This window comes from Equus przewalskii, chromosome 2, assembly GCF_037783145.1.
Source record: "Equus przewalskii isolate Varuska chromosome 2, EquPr2, whole genome shotgun sequence".
NCBI classification, from domain to species: Eukaryota; Metazoa; Chordata; class Mammalia; order Perissodactyla; family Equidae; genus Equus; species Equus przewalskii.
Window position 1 is genome coordinate 53,628,456 of NC_091832.1, and position 18,310 is coordinate 53,646,765.

Below are 18,310 nucleotides of genomic sequence, written 5' to 3' on the forward strand. Positions count from 1 at the left end.
ATTGAGGTCCAGCTATTCCATATTCCCACAGCAAAGAGAGATTATTTCTTAAAATTTAGCCTTGATTTATACACCCTCTTGCAACACTGAATTTCTTCTCGTGTTTCATATTACTCTATGAAACCCAAGCTTCTCGAGCATAGAGATGTCTCACATTCATCAGCAAAGATCTGAAACCAAATGTAGACATTTAATACATTTGTGTTGAGGTAATAATTTCAGAACTCAAAACCAAAAAAGTAGAAAATAAAAAATACTGTGAGGGGCCAGTTCCATGGCCTAGTGGTTAAGTTCAGTGCACTCTGCTTTGGCAGCCAGGGTTCGGTTCCTGAGCGTGGACCTACACCACTCATCTGCAGCTGTGCTGTGGCGGCCCACATACAAAATAGACGAAGATTGGCACAGATGTCAGCTCAGGGCAAATCTTCCTCAGAAAAAAAAAATTTTCTAATTTTAAAAACTACTGTAGGATATTTCCAGTATTCACAAGTGTAATAAATCATGCAATAAATACCTTTATACATAATCTTTACATTCATTACTCTTAATTTCCTTATGGAATCCTGAGTAGAGTGTAAATATATTTAAAAAGTCTTTCCTCTTTTATTTATTATTTATTATAAAATAGTCATTCAGAAAGATAGCAACTTCAGATTCATTGAGTATTATATCATTCTTTATCTTTTTCATTTTGATAGGCAAAAGTTCTGTTTTAATTCTTATTTATTTGATTGCTAGTAAAGCTGAATGTTTATTATTGCCTCTTTGTTGCTAATTATTAATTTTCTTTGCTCATTTATTGAGATATATCTTATTTTTAAATTATTGGTTAAAATTCTTCATGTATTAAAGATTTGAAAGTTCTGTTTCTTGCTTTTCTACTTTAGTTTACGTTTTATGTAACAGCTTCTATTGCAGATAAGAAAAGTGTGGAAATTTGTGTATTATATATCTAAATAATAAAATTGTTGTATAAAGGGTACTTGAAAGAAGAAATGTCTCTCTCTTCTCCATAAAACAACTTGTGCCTGGTGCCTCTTCTGCTATTTCTGAGGAAAGTTTAACTTTTTTTCCTATTTCTTGGCTGTTTCTTCTTGTGTTCCTTTCGGTCCATTATATTTTTGTTGAATTTGATCATATCTTCAAGAGTTTCAAATATATTAGTATAGAATTAATACAGTAGTTTTCCTATTTTTTAAAAATTTACAGCATATTCTGATTATAACTTTTTCTTAAACTATTATGTTTTCTCATTGTTTTGATTATATTCGTCAAAGATTTTTCTGTTCAATAACTTTTTTTGCCCAAAATATTAGTGTAAAATAAAGATCAGAAGCCTACGCTCTGGACTGAGATGACTTTCATTCAGAATGTCGTTTTCATCACTTATTTGCTGTGTGATCTCACTTGACCTCCATTGGCCTCAGTTTCCTTATCTGTATAAAGAGATAAGATAATAGAGTAATTATGAGCATTATTGTGGTAAAGAGTTAACATATACTTAGGCACATAAAAAGGGCTCAATAAATGTTGGCAATTACAAGAACTATAAAGCATATTTTTCTGTGGAAGCTTTTGGCTGAGATGTATAAGGAGTACTGCTAATAGGGGAAAGGAGAAATTCTAAATTGGAAGGTTAGAAAGCTTGACAATTTTATAATTTTACCTGCTAACCTGGGCTGAAGTATTGACTACTGCAATGAAAAATGTTCTGACATTTCAGGATTTTTTTAGTTGAGAAAGACGCAGGACTATCTTGACAGTTTTAGCACTGTGGTCCCCAAGGCAAATGGATGCTTCTGCCGTAGAGGAATACCAATGTCAATTTCAATACCAACACCAATGTGTAATTGGGCAAATAAATCATCTCTTGACCTCTGGACCAAACATTAATGAAAGCTTTCAAGGAACCACGTATTCCTGATTGCTTAAGTGGATCTATCATAGCACTGAAGCATGAAAATAGTTTTTATAGTGATCCATATTCTTTTCATTCTCCAAATTGTTGCTTTCCCCTTCACGTTCAACATAAGTTTACCCAATTATCTCATCAATTTGTGCTTCTTATGTATCAGTGTGTGCCTGCTCTTAAAGAAAAAGGGGAAGATTTGCAAAAGTGATTGACGATCTATCAAATTTCTTAGCACCAGGTCAGGCATGGACCCAGAGCTTACATATTGCATGACTCCAGCACAACTCACATGCACTCTCTCTATAGTGCATGGAGTACAATGTACATGCCTGAAACCCTCCCCCAACAATGGCCCCTATCTTACCAATTCCATGACAGAAAAAAAAAATATGTAGTTCTCGTTCCATTCTGCAAAGGAAAAACTGAAACTAAAGATTTTTACAATCTATATCAGAAAATCAGTGAATCTTAGGCTTCCACTTTCAAAATTCTCTTGTTTGAATTCCTGGCTTTGAAAGTTCCATAATGCTTTAACGGTTAAGATATATGTCAATTTTGTAAAAGTTAAGCAGCATTCTGTATTTTCCAACTTGACATCCTAGGAAAAATATTTTTATTTGACAAGTACTTTGTTGTTGTGAAAATTTTGGTAATTCTAGATTGGAATAATGTCCCTTCTTCTCTAGATGCTCTAATTCCAAGTCATTCTTCAGTCCCCAATTTCTCCATAAAGCCTCTCTGATCCTACCAGGCCAACTCTTTGAAAACTTATAGAACTTTTTTTTGTATCATTCATTGTCCTTTGAACCACAGAATGTTGTGATTTATCTGGCATTATTTAACTTTCCATATGCTACGTTAAACTCTCCCCTCTTTATGGAGACTCTACCACAGACTAAGATACTTGGCCAATTCTTGGTTAGAAAAGAATTTTTACAATGCAATTGCTCCCTTCAAGGAATGCATAGAATATCATAGACACACAGTATACTGACTAACAGACAGAAAAATAAAAATATACGCTGCATATACTGTAAGTGAGGAATGACAAGATACTGTAGAAATCCCGAAAATGAGCTGTGGCTTCTGCTTGAGGAAGGAGGGAGGAGAAGAGAAGGAGAATTCATAGAGTGGATGGCATTTCTGGAGTTGGATCTTAATAGACAAACTAAGACAGCATGATACATATTGAAAAGGAGGGAAGGACATGCCATGTAAGAACTAATTTGGCTCTATTTGTATTTCTAAGCACTAATAATTTCTAGTTTTATTTGTGCTTTTATATAAATATTTACTTTCTGGTAATTTCAAATTTATTTAGAGAGCTAATGACACTTTGGTAGTAATTTTATATAAGAAAGTTCCTAAGGAATTTTTGGCTTTCCAATATCACTCTAAAGCACCGTGACTCAAGACAAACACAGGTGAGCTATGAGACATAAATCAAATCTAAGAAGCCTGCAGCCTCTGAATATAATTTTGAAGTAAATAAAGATGTTATCATCCACATTGGTGGTTGGGAAAACTGAGGCACCTGGTTAGACATGATTATCCTCCCAACAAAATTCAATTCAAATATCTGTATCTATAATCACCTAATCATGGAAACGCTTTTATTACAGGACATTTCTCTGTTGAAGAAAATGTACTGGGTGACAGCAAGGGTATACACACCACCTACTTTCCTGCCTGCTGTGTTGTTCGCTTGCATAAGCTAGTCAAAGGGCCATGGCAGGATACAATTACCTTCACTTTTCAGCCATTAGATGGCAAAGCTCAACTTCACCACTTCCCAAAAAATCAGTTTTCATAAATTTAACACCAGGAAATGAAGAAGTTTAAAAAATGAAATTCACATAATGTCTGGAGCTGTCCTATCCATAGAATAGGAAGACATTTAAAGTCAATGGCATTCACTGGTAGCATTGATTTAAAGAAGAATCAGTTTCCAAGTGAACCATGGATTTATTCTCTCCAGACTTTCCTTCTGAAAATATGCAAAAGGGAAAAACAGTAGGATGCCAAAATTGATGATTTACACATTTTACATTAGCAATTATATATTTGGCATTAACTCTATCAGAAAAAACTACATTTAGGTTTGGTATAATGCCTTTGCTATTGATGGCCTATAAAATTACATTGAAAAATCAATGCATTAATGTATGTGGGTGACTGTCAGAGAAATGGAGAAGCCATAATCATTTACAATTGCTTTTACATTGTAAATTCTAAATCCATTGTTACAATGTCTATGGTTATAGAAAGATTTTTTTCTATCAGTCTTTGAGTAAGACTTCCCTAACTCAGACATCTTTTTTTTTAATAGATGGCTAAGAGAAAAGGCGCTAGATCTGGATCCATAAATCAGACATCTTTTTTTTTAATAGATGGCTAAGAGAAAAGGCATTAGATCTGGATCCATAAAAGAATTATTTTATTGATTTTTAGAAGTGCGTAGTCATTGGAGAAATCAGTAGTGTTCAAGATATGTAAATATCTTGGCTAAAAATTGTAGAAATGTTTCCTGGCCTTGAGTGAACAGAGTATAAAATTGTTTGAGCTTTTTACTATTCCTCCTATAAACGGAGTTTCATTCAGAAATATGCTGTGTTCAGAAGATTCTGTTTATCTAATGGGTAATGTAAGCTAATTGCATTCTGTCTCTAGAATATTGTTTTCCTGAGTGTCCCATCCATGCACAATAGCAATGAGTTTCCTATGACACAGAGATTACGGAACAGATTGCAAGATTATTTTGTGCTCTTTTCTAATCGGTCCTTGACTTGCAGGAGAATTTTACCTGAGGTTAACTTTCCTTGTAACTTAGTAAGGAGGATGCGATAGGGGACATCTATAGTCTTTACCCAACTCAACAAATGTCTCCCAAAAACATCATGCAGGACCACATTGACTTAGGTCAGTTGGCAATCTACCCCTGTTTCTGATCAGGCCACTTGAATTAGTCAGCTCAGGCTGCCATAGCAAAGAACACAAATTGAGTGACTTAAACAACAGAAATTTATTTTCTAACAAGATCAAGATGTTGGCAGGATCAGTTTCTTCTCAAGTTTCTGCATGGCTTGTAGATGCCTGTCTTCTCACTGTGTCTTCACAGGGTTTTCCCTCTGTATGTATCTGTGCCCAAATTTTCTCTTCTTATTAAGGACATCAGACATTTGGATTAGGACCCATGCTAATTTTAAACTCATTTTAACTTAATTATTTCTTTAAAGACCTTATCTCTAAATACAGCCAAATTCTGAGATAGTGAGGATGTAGGACTTCAGCATATGAATTTGGGGGGAGGATGCAACTCATTCCATAACATCACCCTTAGTTGAGTATGTAGGAAACAGTTTGTAGTTAAGAGGGACAAGGACTGTTCCTCTCTCTCTCTCTCCTTCCCCCTCTCTTTCTCCCCCTCTTTCTCCCCTCATCTTTCTGTCCTGTGCTTTCACTATCAGCAGGTTGGAACATTTTCTGTTTCCCTAAGTAACACATCAAAGTTGACAAGTTTTCTTTCCCTTCATCCATGCCAGCCACCTTGAAGAGAGGCAGTTTCTTGTTCACACTGTGTGCCTGGCATCCAAATAATGACTTTCTTTCCATCATGGTACCTTAGATGATTTTATACAGACTCTTGGGTTCAAGGTTTCCGCAGACAGTGCTCTTTTCATTCTCTATACCCTTTGCCTCCAGGAGGCATTCTCCAGGCCTCTCATTGATCCATTCCTTTGTCCAATGATTAGTCCCTTGATGGAGTATGGAAGTGGCCAGTGAGCACTGCTTTTAGCCTGGAAATCTACATCATACCAATTATCCTTGTCCCCTGGGTAAATTGGTAGTATAGATTTGTGTCCTCTTGCCAGCAGGTATTTCCTCAAGTTTCTTAAACTATGTTTTGGTGGCACCAGGGTGATTCTGCAGGTCCTGGGCCTCATAAAACAGCTGAGGAAAGAGATACCAGTCATGTTTTCTTGCATTCTTCCCAAATTTCATGTTGAGTTGTGTGTAGGCTGGGGAGATGAGCACAGGGATGCCTTTTCGCCAAATGAAGGTAAAGGAGGAAAAGTTAGTCACCAATGTTTAAAAAATAATTTCTGTCTTCTAAGACACTCTTTCTCCCTCCTAGCTTCAAATTGTGAAAATCTAGGAGGACAAATCAAGAATTCAAGCTTTAATATAAGGCAGCACCAAAGTATAGAGTAATCATGGAGGCTCAAAGAACACAAAAGCTTCACCAGAGACTTGATATGTGAATGTTTTCCAGTCAATCTGCCTCAGTTTTCCTTAGTTATAAAAATAATGAATATTTTGAACAAAACCTGCCAGTCATTGGTACTTTGGGTTGAGTTCCTAAGAGAAAAACACATGAAAAATGAGAATGTAAATATTTCCCATTATGCTCTCTTCTTGCGCATTGGCAACTCAGTCAACGCATATATTGAGAACCCAGGAAGAAGCAGTATCACACAATAGAGACACAAGGCAGCAAGACACAGGAAATGGATTCTAGACCTGTTCTTGATAACAACTGTCTATAATTTGGGGCAAGTCACTTAACCTTTAATGCCTCTGTTTCCACATCTATGAAATGATAGATTGGATGAAATCACCTTTTAAAGCAATGAGAAAAATGGGGTATTATCTAAAATAGAGGTAAGAGTGGGGGTAATGGAAGGCCTCTGGGTTCAAACTCACCTACCAAAAGTGCTTTTTTAAATGTAAACTAGGCCTCTGCATTGCAAAAGCAGCATAGTACTGTGGAAAGAAAACCCCCTCCACCATGTAGTCCTTGTAAATTGGGTACAAGTAACCTGGAAGTTGCAAGGTAATTTCTCTGTATTGGCTCTTCATTTCACACACCGATGAAAAACGTGTTTGTACAGAGGACGTTGAAAATAAGGCCAGCCATGATTTCACAGTTAGCACTGTCCAACGGTGCAAATAACCGTGTCATTTGTTAGTTAACCAACCTCAAAGTAATGGTCTTCACTACGCTCATCTCAACCTAGTAGAGGGTTATGGGTCTCAATAATAATGTTTTAAATGGAAGAGAATAAAATAGAAAATATTAGTGTATGTTGCAACAGAAATAATAGGTATTATTTTGCGAAACTGTTCTCAGTTTTATGATATGCATATATATTACATGTGCCTATACAGCAAGTATTTATATATGCAGATATATGTTTAAATATGCATATATAACATATTATGTTTGTATATGTTTATATCAGAATATTGGGTCATGTTGTAAAATTTATTTTTTTCTCAATCAAGGTGAAAAAAGGATGAGTGCCAGTGCTCTAGGGCATCTCAAGTCTCCCCCAGTCTCCCTCCCTGCTACCCCTGCGGGGCAAGAAGAACACTGACATTGTGAAGATTTCTGGATGAAAGAACTGGTAATAGGGAAGAAGCGTTTGTTACAGATTATTCTAACTTCCTTGAAGCACCACTTCTTGACTCTTGCATTTGTGCTCACTCCTGAAGGCTCTGTTAAAATCTTGTTATTTGGGCAAATTAAAATTTCTATCCTAGAAAGAGTGGCCATGGCCTCTTTTGCCTTCTTGGGGGGAAGGTACTATCCTCTGTCTCTTAGAGAATCAGGAATGGAGGATGGAGCAGGGGAACCTACTGAGACCAATTACTGACAATACTCATGGGCATAGGAGGGGGTGGGGCATGGAGCAGTGAAGGGTGGAATGGCTGGAGAATTAAGTTAGAGACAGAGAGAGAAGTTCCCTGTATGTCACGCTAAGAATTTTGGACACGATGTTATGGGAAATTGGGACAAAGGGGTGGGTGTCACAAGAGAAGCCGCAAGAAGTCTTAAGTCAGGAAATGCAGGGACATATTTGCATTTAAGGAAGTTCTCTGGAGGCAATGTAAAAACCCAGAGACAAGTGAGATGATTCCCTTAGCCCACGCAAGAGAACAAAAATAATGAAGGCGTGAACCAGGATACTAGTAGGGAGGATGGAGAAGAGGATGGGGTATTTTCAAGACCTTTTTAAGAGATAGAGGATTTGGCCCCATATTTACAATGTATATTCTCCACTTTCACGTTTTACCACATACTCAAATCACCTAATACTAAAATATTTTTCCAAAATTCTTTTTCCTTTCCGACTGGATTCAGCACTGGTAGGAGCATCATCTGGTCACTCAGAGGAAAAAAGAATTACAATCTTCTTGAGCCCACAGTGTCGTCTGCCCTTTTTCCTTTATTAGTTCCCCAGAAACTCACATCTATATTTTCCTCGTCCTTTCCAAGCAGCCCCCCCCTTTTGCTGAAGACGTCATTACTCAGTGGAGTCTACTGAAATAACTTTTCAACTGGTTTTCTTGCCTTTTCTCATTCTTCTCTCTCCCTTTTTATTCTCTATCTTCAAACTAATCTTTCTATGACTCTACTTTCTTTCTTTCTACACCTCCCTAGTTATAGACTTGCAATGGGTTCCAGTGACAGAGAGAATAAAGTTAAAATGCTTGCCATTCAAACACCATTACAATTGGTTCCCACCTGATCACTCATGCTTTATTTTCCCAACTTTAACAGACATACCACTTTTAATTCACTCAACAAGTAATTTGAACACCTGTGTCCCAAGCACTATTTAGGTTGTAGGTAGGAGTCATGGTAAAGAAACATGGTAAAAATAAATAAATTTGTTTCAAAGCATGGTAGAAAGCCATCAGAGGTTTGGGGTTTTTTGCAAATTATGTTTAATTATGTTCCTTAAACAGAGACTGACATGACCTGCTTCTGCTTTGAGTCTTTAAAGGGTCACTCTGGAGACTGCGTGGAGAATGGGTTATCAGGAAGCCAAATAGAAGCAGAGTGGCTATTATATTATTTGGGAGAAGTTATTGTGACTTGGACTAAGATGGGAACAGTGGAGATTGAGAGAAGTCAGTAGAATCTGGATATTTGAGGAATAGAACTTACAGGACGTGGCTGATGAATTACACACAGGAAAAATGGAAAGAATTAGTCAGTAAGGACTTTAGAGTCAGACATAATTGTCTGACCCTAAACAAACTGTTTAACTTTTCTGAGACTGAATTTCTCTATTAATAAGAATAATAGTATTTTCTTAGACCATATAGAATTGCCCATTTGACTGTTAGGAACCTACAAAAACCATATTTATAGGGTTCAATCTGATATTAAACTCACAGAATTATTGTAAGGAATAAATGGGATAAAATATACAAAGAAGCCAACTTAAGACTGTACTTAGGTGATGCTAATTTCCTTCTCCCCTTCGTTTTCCTTCCTTCCACTTCAGGATTCAAAAAACATCTTTTTATTGTAGTCTTCTTGGATTAACTAGTGCACATTGAACCCTTTACTGTCAGAACTCTCATTTAGAAACCAGATTGTTCTAGTCTAACAATCCTCTGTATCTGCCTTGTTTGCAAACGTGTCCAGACAGGCCAAAGGCTTTCACAATGTCACAGGGTAGGTTAATGACCAACTCGGGCCAAAGTATGGTTTTCTTAACTCTGAGTTTACCACACTGATACTACTTTGCTATATATTTATTAAGTTGCATATTTCATTTCTCCAAATATATTAGAAATTCTTTGAGAGTAAGGCAGTTATCCTATTGTTTGGAATACAACATTGTTGTGCATCTAGTGGATATTCGGTACATATTTTCTGATTTAAGTCAAACTAGATATCATATAGAATGTATACTAATGAAAGAGAAAAGAACACATGGAAAAGAACATAAAGTTTATTGTCAAATCCATGCAAATAAAAAGACTAAATTCTAGAACAGAAGTAAAGAAATTATCAGAATAAAATCGGGTTGACTAGGGAAAGCCTCCTAAAGAGAAAGGTCTTAGGGGGACTACTAATTGTAGTAGTTCTCTTGAGGTCTTAGGGCAGCGTGCTACTTATTAGAAGGACTCCTACAGCAGGGTAGGACAGAGTCAGAAGCAACTGTAAGTAGTCGTTCCAATTCGTAACAGACATCTGTTAGAGCAGATGAAATCTGAAATTACCTGTCCAATTACTTACCGCCAGACCTTAATCAGCAGCATGGAATGGAAGAGGTTTCATATTTTAGTTATGCTCTATTTGTCGGCATGCAACGGTAATTTTTATCAAAGCTGTCTATATTTTTACACACAACCAGTTCAACCAATTTGACCAAACTGACTAATCAAATCAGACAAAATACCCGTAAAACTGATTTGAATTAATGGGTCAATTTTACTTAAAAAGATATGCAACCTTAGTAGAAGCCATTAAGTAACTAGCATGCAAACAGCATGAATAACTTTTCCTTACAATTTCTAAGGAAGCCGAAGAGAAGGATCACAAATACGGGAGTAGATAACAACTGCTCTCGAATTTTACAGTTTCTGAAACATTTCACATTTCCGTATCTCACTTGAGATCCACTGCCCTTATGTAGCTATTATACTTTTCCATTTTGCAGATGAGGAAATTAAAATTCAGAGAAGTTAGGCAATTTTTTCCAAAATCACAGTTCCAATAAATTAGGAAGTCTATTGCACTTACAAATACCATTGCACTTACTTGGCTTGTGGTTTACACATGTTGCTGGATACTGGAATCACCTGGAATCTTGTTGAATTAGGCACCCATGATAACAACACGGAGCTCCCTGGGTTGATGTTGTGGCGGGTGGTATGAGTATTATACATTGAGAAACACCCTATATACCATTTTATCTATTAAAAAAAAGAATAGTGAATTAGAAGAAGTTGGATAAGTACCATGTTTAAGGTGTGCATCTTTTTAGTAAATGAACAAGGAATATTGCATTAGTTTGAGACAATTTCATTCACCACAGAGGCACTAACATGAACATTAGTCTACTTAGAGAAAAATGAAGGTTAGCAAAAATATGGAAGTAGATGTAAATCAGTCACATCACTATGAGCATGCCGTAATTCTTCCTGACTCACAAAAACAAGCAGCGAATATTTCATTACTTTAAAGATACTGAAAGTTCTATCCATCACATATGTGGAACAATTAACCAAGGCTAACACAATTCTAAATATCCTGATTTAGGGGAAAACCAAGGGATCATCAATAGGAAGCCAGCTTTCTGGACTATGGAACATTTTGTCATATTTAACTGGTTTTATGATAAATGGCAAAAGTCAACTGAAGTGGGTAAATAATCAGTCGTTTTACCAAAATCTGATTGTTGCCACATGTACATATGAAATAAATACAAGAAACATGGATTTTCAACACGTTTTTTGGGGGGGGTATTAAGCTGAATATTTTATTTTTTTAATTATTTTGTTGAAGTCATAGCAGGTTATAACATGTGTAAATTTCAAGTGTACATTATTATATTTCCGTTTCTGTATCGACCATACTGTATTCACCACCAACAGTCTAATTTTTATCTGTCACCATACATATGAGCCCCTTTACCCCTTTCACTCTCCCCCTACCGCCTTCCCCCTCTAGTAATCACCAATCTGTTCTCCTGATCTATGTGTTTATCTTCCATATACAAGTAAAGTCACACCGTATTTGTCTTTCTCTGTCTGACTTGTTTCACTTAGTACAATACCCTCAAGGTCCATCCATGTTGTCACAAATGGCATGAATTTGTCTTTTTTATGGCTGAGTAGTCCTGCATTGTGTATATATTTTCACACTTCTTCATCCATTCATCTGTTGATGGGCACTTGGTTTGTTTCCACGTCTTGGCAGCTGTGAACAATACTGTGATGAACATAGCGGTGCATATATCTTTTTGAATTATTGATTTCAAGTTCTTTGGATACCCAGTAGTGGAATAGCTGGGTCATATGGTATTTCTATTGTTAATTTTTTGAGAAATCTCCATACTGTTTTCCAGAGTGGCTGCACCAGTTTGCGTTCGCACCAGCAGTGTATTAGGGTTCTCTTTTCTTTTTTCTTTAAATTATTTATTTATTTATTTATTTATTTTCAGGTGTAAATCATAATATATTTCAAATTCTGTGTAGATTACATCATGTTCACCACCTTAAAACTAATTATAGTCCATCCCCTCACATGTGAGCCTAATCACCCCTTATGCCCTCACCCCTCCCCCCCTTCCCCTCGGGTAACCACCAATCCAATCTCCAATGCTATGTGTTTGTCGTTGTTTTTATCTTCTACTTATGAGTGAGATCATATAGAATTTGACTTTCTCCCTCTGACTTATTTCACTCAGCATAATACCGTCAAGGTCCATCCATGTTGTCACAAATGGCCGGATTTCATCATTTCTTATGGCTGAGTAGTAGTCCATCGTGTATAAATACCACATCTTCTTTATCCATTCGTCCCTTGATCGGCACCTAGGCTGCTTCCAAGTCTTGGCTATTGTGTATAATGCTGCAATGAACATAGGGGTGCAAGTATCTTTATGCCTTTGTGTTTTCAAATTCTTTGGATAAATATAGGGTTCTCTTTTCTCCATATCCTCCTTCAAGATGTTTAAAAAAATTTTAGGGCTGTCCAAGATTGGGATGACCAATTCTACCAGGTTGCCCAGGACTGAGTGGGATCCTGTGGTATAGGACTTTCAGTTTTAAAACCAGAAAGTCGTTGGCAAACCAGGATGAGTTGGTCACCCTATCTGAGATATTTCAAGGCACACTCTTAAAATTCTCAAATATTCAACCAGTTTAAAACTTTAAATGAGGATTTTCCTCATAATTCTTTTCTGGGCACTAGCAGTTGAAATGGAAGTATGTGGTATGAAAACAGCCTAATAACTATGGAAAGTAGTGGTTCCCAAATGAACAGGAATTAGATATTGAGTGATTCAATTGAATTTGATGGATATGTGAAGACTGTCCACTTAGTTCTGTGCTCTGTGCTCGAGGCTGCAGATTTAAAGAGGATCAAGGATCATCCCTGAACCGGAATAATTAACACTATGTAGCATGACTATAAGAAGAAACACATTTTTATAATAATTTCAAGCCACAGATGCACTCAGTGTGCATTGGGGAAAGTACAGAATTGTCCAAAATGAAGGTGGTTCTAACTCAGCAATAAATGTTGCTGGGCAGAGACGAAACATAAAGGTAGTCCCACATACAATGAAAACATGTCTAATGTTGAAATAAACATACAGAAGCATTTTTAATAAGACTGCTTGGTTAAGAGCATCCCTTTTTGATTAGAAACATGCTCCTAGGTAAACTTATCAACTGTCTTTGGGGTAGATTTTTTGGGGGTTTTTTTGAGAAGTGGTTCTCCACTTATTATAAAATTGTTGACTATCTGATGTAACAAACAGAAAGAAGACATTAAAAAAGCAACAATAACACTACAGAACTACTTCACCTTTATTTTTACCACCTTGGCAATTTAGGAAGCTGCTGTTTCATAAATTCTAAGAAAAGACCATATTTGCAATTGAACAAATTCAATTTGGGATCATATTCTCTTTTCTTATTTAGGCACTGACTAGCTGACATTCATCTTTTTTAAAAAGTTTCGATTTTTTTTCCAACAAAAAAATAGTTATCAATGCCATGTTATAGTTAAGGCTTTTAAAATATGATGAAATGTAGTGAGAATAAATATTTTATAAATAGGAACTGGTATTACTCCTTGGGTTACATTTTTTTCTGTGATGACTTGTGTTTGAGGAAGAGTAAAATAGAATCAGGTTCTGGTTGAGGTTTCTGTACTAGACCACAACAAGATCTCTGCGGGGCTGGCCTGGCTACAAGGAGGCTCCAAGTGGACAAAAGACACTGTGAGCTTTATTGTCTCTCAGACAATAATTAGCATCAAAATTTCCAAAGAAGCTGGCAGAGCAAACTGTTGAGAATCCAGTTAACAAACCCCAGTCGCTTCGTCTAGAGATTCTCTGAGACATATTTCCCAAGAGAGGTATTTACATAGTATAACTTGAGATACTGAGTATGTTTTTCTAAAAGAAGCTTGGCTATAAACAAATTGAACAACCTAGAAGAAATGGATGAATTCCTAGACTCTTACAACCTCCCCAAAATGAATCAGGAAGAAATAGAGAATCTGAATAGACCAATCACAAGTAAAGAAATAGAAGCAGTAATCAAAAACCTCCCCAAAAATAAGAGTCCAGGACCAGATGGCTTCTCTGGAGAATTCTACCAAACATTCAAAGAAGATTTAATACCTATCCTTCTCAAACTATTCCAGAAAATTGAGGAAGATGGAGCACTCCCTAACACATTCTATGAAGCCAACATCACTCTGATCCCCAAACTGGACAAGGACAACACAAAGAAGGAAAACTACAGGCCAATATCACTGATGAATATAGATGCAAAAATCCTCAACAAAATTCTGGTAAACCGAATACAGCAATACATCAAAAAGATTATAAACCACGATCAAGTGGGATTTATACCAGGGACACAGGGATGGTTCAACATCTGCAAGTCAATCAACGTGATACACTACATTAACAAAATGAGAAACAAAAACCACATGATCATCTCAATAGATACAGAGAAAGCATTCCACAAGATCCAACATCCATTTATGATAAAAACCCTCAATAAAATGGGTATAGAAGGAAAGTACCTCAACATAATAAAGGCCATATATGACAAACACACAGCCAACATCATACTCAACGGACAAAAACTGAAAGCTATCCCTCTGAGAACAGGAACAAGACAAGGGTGCCCACTTTCACCACTCCTATTCAACATAGTACTGGAGGTGTTGGCCAGAGCAATTTGGCAGGAAAAAGAAATAAAAGGAATCCAAATAGGCAGTCAAGAAGTAAAACTCTCGCTGTTTGCAGACGACATGATCTTATATATAGAAAACCCCAAAGAATCCATAGGAAAACTATTAGAAACAATCAACAGCTACAGTAAAGTTGCAGGGTATAAAATCAACATACATAAATCAGTAGCATTTCTATATGCTAACAATGAACTAACAGAAAAAGAACTCAAGAACTCAATCCCATTCACAATCATAAAGGAAAAGCATAAAATACCTTGGGATAAATTTATCCAAGGAAGTGAAAGATCTATACAACGAAAACTACAAGACTTTCTTGAAAGAAATTGATGACGACATAAAGAGATGGAAAGACATTCCATGCACATGGATTGGAAGAATAAACATAGTCAACATGTCCATGCTACCTAAACCAATCTACAGATTCAATGCTATCCCAATCAGAATCCCAATGACATTCTTTACAGAAATTGAACAAAGAATCCTAAAATTCATATGGGGCAACAAAAGACCCCGAATTGCTAAAGCAATCCTGAGTAAGAAGAACAAAGCCAGAGGCATCACAATCCCTGACTTCAAAACATACTACAAAGCTACTGTAATCAAAACAGCATGGTACTGGTACAAAAACAGGTGCACAGATCAATGGAATAGAATTGAAAGCCCAGAAATAAAACCACACATCTATGGACAGCTAATCTTCGACAAAGGAGCTGAGGGCCTACAATGCAGAAAAGAAAGTCTCTTCAACAAATGGTGCTGGGAAAACTGGACAGCCACATATAAAAGAATGAAAATTGACCATTCTTTTTCACCATTCACTAAAATAAACTCAAAATGGATCAAAGACCTAAAGATTAGGCCTGAAACAATAAGTCTTCTAGAAGAGAATATAGGCAGTACACTCTTTGATATCAGTTTCAAAAAAATCTTTTTGGACACCATAACTCCTCAGACAAGGGAAACAATAGAAAGAATAAACAAATGGGACTTCATCAGACTAAAGAGCTTCTTCAAGGCAAGGGAAAACAGGATTGAAACAAAAAAACAGCCCACTAATTGGGAAAAAATATTTACAAGTTCCTTATCCAACAAAGGGTTAATCTCCATAATATATAAAGAACACACACAGCTCAACAATAAAACATCAAACAACCCGATCAAAAAATGGGCAGGGGACATGAACAGACATTTCTCCAAAGAAGATATAAGGATGGCCAATAGACACATGAAAAGATGCCCATCATCACTAATCATCAGGGAAATGCAAATCAAAACTACACTAAGATATCACCTTACACCCGTTAGAATGGCAAAAATATCCAAAACCAAGAGTGACAAATGTTGGAGAGGTTGTGGAGAAAAAGGAACCCTCATACACTGTTGGTGGGAGTGCAAACGGGTGCAGCCACTATGGAAAACAGTATGGAGATTTCTCAAAAGGTTAAAAATAGAAATACCTTATGACCCAGCCATCCTGCTACTGGGTATCTATCCTAAGAACCTGAAATCAGCAATCCCAAGAGTCCCATGCATCCCTATGTTCATTGCAGCATTATTTACAATAGCCAAGACATGGAACCAACCTAAGTGCCCAGCAACTGATGATTGGATAAAGAAGATATGGTATATATACACAATGGAATACTACTCAGCCATAAAAAGGACAAAATCGTCCCATTCACATCAACATGGATGGACCTTGAGGGTATTATGTTAACCGAAATAAGCCAGACAGAGAAAGACGAACTCTGTTTGTCCACTCATAGGTAGAAGTTAAAATATAGACAAGGAGAACTGATTGGTGGTTACCAGGGGGAAGGGGGGGTGGGGGGAGGGCACAAAGGGTGAAGTGGTGTACCCACAAGATGACTAACAATAATGTACAACTGAAATTTCTCAAGGTTGTAAACTATCATAATTTTAATAAAAAAAAAAGAAGCTTGGCTGTAAAAGGGAGAAGAAAACAATATTTGGAGGATAAATTGGGATCAAAGAAGATTTGTTTATTCTCTTTTTTCTTTAAAGCTTGGATATACTTGAGCAGAAATGAGATCTAGAATAAGAGTAGACGTTGAAAACACACAAGACAGAGAGAAATGATTGAATTGATGTCCCTAAATAGGCTGAAGGAGAAGAACTCTGGAGTTCAGGAATGTTGTAAATAAGAAAAGAATGAGAAGGTAAGTAAGTATGCAGATAAATGGCATGAAGTTAGGACCCTTCCCATGCAATCATTTTTATATTTTATTCTAAAAATGAAGTGTGGCTACACAATAAACTAGTGCAAGAGGATTGAAGAGAGTGAAGAGCGCTTGAAATAGCTCCTGAGATAATTGGAGATAAAGGCAGACTAGGGAAACATGACTGATTGCTAAGCAATGAGGAAGCATTTGAAGTTGTAGACCATGATTTCCTAAAGGCAAAGTTAGCATGTTTCAGTGCTGAACAATCACAAACCTATGGACACACAGACAACCTCTCAGTTTGAACCTTGTTAAACGAATACAACAGAAGAAGAACAAGACAAATGAGTTGGTGATTTTTGTACAAACATGTTTCAAGTGATGGGGCAAGAGTTCTAAGTTGAATAGAGTATAAGATAAAGACAGCAAGAGATTAATAGGGAAAAAATGGAGGGTCTAGGAACTATAGAAATAAATATTACAGAAAAAATATTTAGTAAGCATTATTAAGTAGGATAACTAGATGCTATAATATTTAAGCTCAATGTTGAATTTAAGATTTTAAGGTGAATCAGTCAGGGATATAATCAGGACACAATGACTAAGTGGAGTGGCTAATATGGAAGAAATTAAGAATCTACAATAATTAAGGAGTATTTGTGTAGAAGAATATAGGAATGAGAGTAAGAGTTTGGCACTTGTAATGAAGGTGTTACTGAGTAAGAGAAATTCAGGAAGTCAGATGAGCAAGAGTACAAATTAGAACAGCCAACTTGAATAAGGCTCAAGGGTCAGATTAGGGGGAGTAGATGAGGCTCTAATAAAGTTTAATTGGAACGAAGTTTAATTACAGAAGGTATAATGGTCAATTTGAGGAGAAAGGAGAGAAAGGTGCTTCAGCTAGGAAAGAGAACAAAGAGACAATATGTGGGATAAGAGTAAAAAACAGGATAGAAAAGTGGAGCATAGTGACCAAAAATTACTGAAACACTGGGTTTCCAAGGCTAGTATTCCTAAGAATCTTATTTGGATAGACTATTCTGTCAAGAAAAAGTTATCCTAAGGTTAAGATATTATTCATTAGGGCTTGACATCAGTTCTTATCTGCTTCTATGTCCATGCCTGTTTTACAGGGGCTGGAAGTCTAAACACTATTTCTCTGAGTTCCTTGGAGCTTGGGTTCTGAAGGAGAACTAGGTTCCAATAATGAGGTGCACTTCAGGAAGTTGGAAGGCAGAGGGGAGCCAGAGACCATAAACCTTCACCCATGGCAGGAGACAAACAATTTCCCATAGACATCAATGTTTGTAAGTGATGGATCACATATTCCATCACCTAATTACATTATACTGGCAGGGGCAGTAGCTGTAGTGGTAGCATCAACAGTTTTCTGATATCTTGGATCTAAACATTCAGTAATATCCCCTTATTTCTGCTTCTCCAACCCTTCAAATGATTTCGTAAGTATCC

The 18,310-nt window shown here is 36.6% G+C and overlaps 1 long non-coding RNA gene across 1 annotated transcript in view; it reads right to left on the reverse strand.

The window, feature by feature from the left end:
• Positions 1-1,096: 1,096 nt before the first annotated feature.
• The window catches only part of LOC139081426 (uncharacterized), a 368,420-nt gene continuing 351,206 nt past the window's right edge, over positions 1,097-18,310 (reverse strand). Inside the window, exons 2-3 of the long non-coding RNA XR_011536522.1 lie at positions 10,476-10,630; positions 1,097-1,436 (exon numbers count right to left, since the gene is read on the reverse strand). This is a non-coding gene — a long non-coding RNA (uncharacterized lncRNA). The remainder of the gene's footprint in view (positions 1,437-10,475; positions 10,631-18,310) is intronic.